We start from the raw sequence: 4,927 nt of genomic DNA, 5'->3' as shown, positions 1-4,927 counted from the left end.
AATCCCATGGCTCATTCGGAAACTGCGAGAGATTGAGAGTCTGACAGCGCCTAGGTTGATGCCAATAAATAATTTGTAGTGGAGTACTATTTGATATCTGAGTCATCCATTCTGCCACGACTGCACCTTCGTTTATTTTCTGAAGCATTTTACACTTGCGAGTCATATCCAACCATGGCGCCTCCTCGGCAGTACCGAAACATGATATGCGTTGCCTTTTAGTTTCCTCCCAACTTGTGGAGCTTCAAAGGTACTATCAGTTTTAAGGTTCTTATTGTCCTGATTCCCATTGCATTTTGTCTCTATTATTGTTGCTGGAAAGCGTGCCATGAATAGGGCTTGTGGCAAATGCTCTGGTGTACCTTTTGGAAAACTTAACCCCTTTTGTGAAACCGTCTTGTCCTCAATCTTTTGTGGGATTGATTTCATGAGTGTGGGTAACTTCTGGGGCTTACTCTGGACGTGGAGTATGTAGTAAACCAATATTTCGAATATCTGTTCTCTCTCACCAAAGTCCTGAATGAGCTCTGTTAACGACGTACCCATCTGGTTCATGCGTTCAGAAAAAGGCGAACTTAGTTACTAGTGTACACTATATAATGTTCTTTTACCGATTTGAATAAGTAATCTCTCACAACAAGTTATGTTTTTTTTCTGATTTTGGTAGATGGAGTCACTTGAACTCGAAGACAATGGTGATCACCAACCATTATTAGAATCTTCCCTTGCTTCAGGTGTGATATATGACAACACACCTATATGTCCACGCGTTGGAAGTGAATACCAGGCAGAAATCCCTAAACTGTCCACAGAGGATGACCGTCATCAGCTCATGACCAGCTTACAGGAAAGTATGGTGCTTGGTTATGATTACCCTGATATGATTGGGTCAGATATACCAATTATGTGGGAATCAAGTGAAGTCCATAATGAGGAGGAACTACGGAGACAGTATTCTTCAGAAACTGAAGCAAAAGCCAGCAGCCAGAGCGAGGATAGTAAAGGCGACCTCATTTTGTCCAATCGGAAATAATACAAGTGACCATGATTCAACATACCAGGATCCACACTCAGTGGTGCCCGTAGATCTGATGAAATCTGGCAGCAATCAAGCACATGATGAGAACTTGGATTCCTGTTCTACTCAACAAGGTCTCAACTTTACTAATATGCCATTGACACAGCAAGGGGAAATCAAGCAATTTACTCCACAGCCTGGTTTATCCAGTTCCCTTTGGAGTGGTATTGAGGCAGAATGTTTTCTTCTCGGTCTCTACATTTTTGGTAAAAATCTAAGTCTGTTGAGCAGGTTTGCTGGTAATAAGACTGTTGGGAATGTGCTATCGTACTACTACGGAAAGTTCTACGGAAGAGATGAGTATAAAAGATGGTCAGACTGCAGAAAAGCAAGAACTAGGAGATGCATTCTTGGAGAACGCATCTTTACAGGTTGGCAGCAGCAAGAGATTATATCTCGTCTGAAATCTATAATCCTCAAAGAAGCTCATGATTCATTACTCGAGGTACGTTGCATATATAGGCTCTATGAAGAAAGTTGATCTCTTTTACCATTGGTTGAAACTTAGTGGTTATTATGTTATAGTGTATGTGTATTTCCTAGCCTTTTTCATCAGTTTGGAATTTTGGTTGCATTGGCTAGTGCATGAAACTTGACATTGCATCAGAGTCGTCATGTCTTGGGTTCAAGTCTCGGCTTACGCAATTTATTAAAAACTGTTGTTGCCCTCCTCTGTGTCATGAGATTGTAAATTAATGTGTTGACTTCCACGCGTCACACGTGAGAGGGTGTGTTATAGTGTATGTGGATTGCCTAACCGATTCCATCAGTTTGGACTTCTGGTTGGCTAGTGCATGAAACTTGATGTCGTTGCCCTAGTGCATGAAACTTGACAAATTAGAACCGGCTCAATATGAAATTATGCCCATGAACGGCTGAGGTTCTGTTAGTCTGGCCATCGTTTTCGACACTACTTTGTGTACATTGTAGCATTGGCAGTGCTCTTCCGCAGAAAGTTTTTTTTTCTCGCTTTTCTTTGTAACTTATCATTAATCTTTAGGAGGAATGGTTGTGCAAAGTTCAACCGATATTTACTAGCGAAATTTCTAGTTTTGATATTGATTTTGTTTTTCTCATTTCTCGCTATCACTTTTAGGATAGCTGCATTTTTCTTATTTACCTCTCTTGGCGTCAAAGAGTTATTTGCTGCTGCTGGACATATGGTCATTCTTTGTACATGCGATTGCGTGTAAGTCTTTGAAGGGAACGAATCCATTGAAGTCATCAGTTCCATCTTCCCCATTTCAACGGGCTGTGCTGTCCGGTTTTGAAAACTTATTTTCTCTAGTTCAAGATTTTGGTTTGACTTGCGTTTGTTCAAAATAGCACTTATGGTCTTGACTGGTCTACATTTTATACTACAAATATTCACTATTCAAGCAGCTGATTCTGTTTAGTATCTACTTCACTTGTATACCAGTATTCTAACCACTCTGGTGCTTTTATATAGATGTTTAGTTATCATGATTTTTCTTCCTTTTCTAGTTTTTGCTGAAACTACTTGGTGTTGCTTAATCTAATGCTCCCAGGATAAAGAGTCAAAATTCATGACGATCAAAGGCTGAAAAAATTCCTAGTTTGATATCGTTAAAGAACTGTTAAATCTCATTCACCAAAATATTTCTTGTTATAATTCGTGGATATGAACTATTATTAGCTTTGTTAAAATTTGAATGGATCTTTTTCTTCTATCATCTATTGCCATATGAATTGTATTGCTTTGACTTGTTGCAGATCTTCAAACCTTTTAACAACAGACAGACATCTTTAGAGGATCTGGTCTTTTCTATAAAATCCATTGTTGGAACAGAAGCTTTTGTGGAGGCTGTTGGAATTGGTAAAGGGAAGCATGATTTGACTGGATTTGTTCTGGACCCATCTAAACCAAACCAAGTTCTTTCTGTTCACCCTGACATGCCTACAGGCAAAGATTGTTCCTTGCTTGCTTCGGAAGATATAATCAAGTTCTTGACAGGTGGTTACAGAATAAGCAAGACAAGATCGAATGATCTTTTCTGGGAAGCTGTCTGGCCCCGTTTGATTACAAGAGGGTGGCGTTCAGAGCAGCCCAAAGATGTCAGACCAACTAAGAATTGCGTTGTGTTTCTTGTGCCAGGTATCAAAAAGTTTTCAAGAAGTAAACTCACTAAAGGTACTCATTATTTTGATTCTGTGAGTGATGTCCTTAAACGAGTGGCAGCAGATCCTGTTCTTCTTGAGCCAGGGGTTGGTGGAATGGACAATGGCGTTACTGCGGAGAAAAATGGGTATTCCACAGATATGAATCTGAATCAAGATGGTCATTTGGATGGTTATCAGGAGCTTCCAAAATTCACAGTTATCGATACCACCTTGGTCCAGGGGGAAGAGCCATTCAGAGTCAGGGAGCTGAGGAAATTACCAGCTGATGCAAATGTTCGGTTTGGCCCTTCATGCCATTCTGGTAGTACTGTGAGTTTCAGTTCCTCGGACGAGCAAGATGAGGATGATCAATCATCAGATGACCAGAAAGTTTATCGACGAGTTACAGCTGATGCGAATGACACTGAAATGGTTTCAGTGCGCAATGAAGGCAAAGAAAACCAAGTCGATTTACTGGAAAACATGTTCACTGCACCATCCTCTAGTTATCCAGTCAATGGCCGTTCATCTAATAGCACTAGTAATGAAGTTGATTTGACATGCTTCATTGGACCCAAAACAAAAACTCAAAGGCGTAAGTATTTATCCCCAGTGTCAAAGCACAGAAAATTATCCAGCTGTACAATTGACCAGACCCGTCGGCGCAGCTTTTCTTCCTCGAAAGGAGATGGTTTAGTGAGAGAGAAAATGAAGCCACTGTCGATTTCATCAAAACCAACTGTTGTCGATGTTGGTTGTAATTTTCAGACCAAAATATTTGCGAGATGTTCCACGAAGGAGAAGCCACATGAGCAGGTAAAGGTTGCATCAAACTCTCATACCAAAGACAGGTCAAATGGGAAAAATGCGTCCAATTTAAATAAGGACAAGTCCTTTGAGTGTAAGAGCTTGGCGATGCCCAAAGTTCGTTCAAATATCAGAATCTCTAAAGCAAATTTTGCTGAAGGGGCAGGGGTTTGTAGTTTGGTTGGTCGGGTTACACCGGAGACAGTGCTAGATGATAAGACAAACACAAATGGTCACATGAAGGCTGGGGAAGATCTCACCGTTTCAAACAGCTATTGGGTCCCTGATGTTTCAGAGGCAACAGTAGGGCCTGCTATCCCGCAACCTGATCTGGCTTCACCGGTGAATTCTCGGAGGCACGGATCCAGGAACAGAGCACCCACAGCAAAAGCTTTGGAAGCAGTTGCCTTGGGGCTCCTTGGAGGAAAGCGTAAGGATGAGCCGAAAAGCTCTAGGACAAGCAGGCCTCGCAAGAGAGCTCACAAATCCTTGGTTTATACGCCTACAAATAGTGACACAGACAAGTCCACCATGGAGGTTGATGCGCAACCGTGAACGGATTCTTGTGTGATTTTCGGGTGTAAACACCGGCACCATATTGACATTTTGGATGATCGATATCATGTGGAACATTAGTTGTTCTATTTCAACTTGACGAGTTGCCCGCATGGATTTTCCCTTATGAAGCACCTTGCAGTTTGTGATATTGTAATATTTGCAATGCAAGAGTTGTACTGGAGTCTGGAGAAAGAAGGGTTCATTCGGCATTTTAACCAATTCATTATGTGTTTAACAGGATTGATCTTTTGTTGGACCCAAAGATTTTTTTTCTTTCTAGAATGCTTATCTTACGGTCCATGCTTTTGGTTGATATGAGCAACATGCCAATTGTTCCTCTTTTTTTTATGTCTGATCAATTTT

General features: G+C 41.0%; 1 pseudogene; it reads left to right on the top strand.

Moving 5' to 3' along the window:
* Nucleotides 1-667: 667 nt before the first annotated feature.
* Nucleotides 668-4,725, top strand: LOC124702315 (annotated as a pseudogene).
* The last annotated feature ends 202 nt before the right edge of the window (nt 4,726-4,927 follow it).

This window comes from Lolium rigidum, chromosome 3, assembly GCF_022539505.1.
Source record: "Lolium rigidum isolate FL_2022 chromosome 3, APGP_CSIRO_Lrig_0.1, whole genome shotgun sequence".
Lineage (NCBI taxonomy): Eukaryota > Viridiplantae > Streptophyta > Magnoliopsida > Poales > Poaceae > Lolium > Lolium rigidum.
Note: the sequence above shows the minus strand (reverse complement) of the source record. Positions and strands in the feature narration are given on the sequence as shown.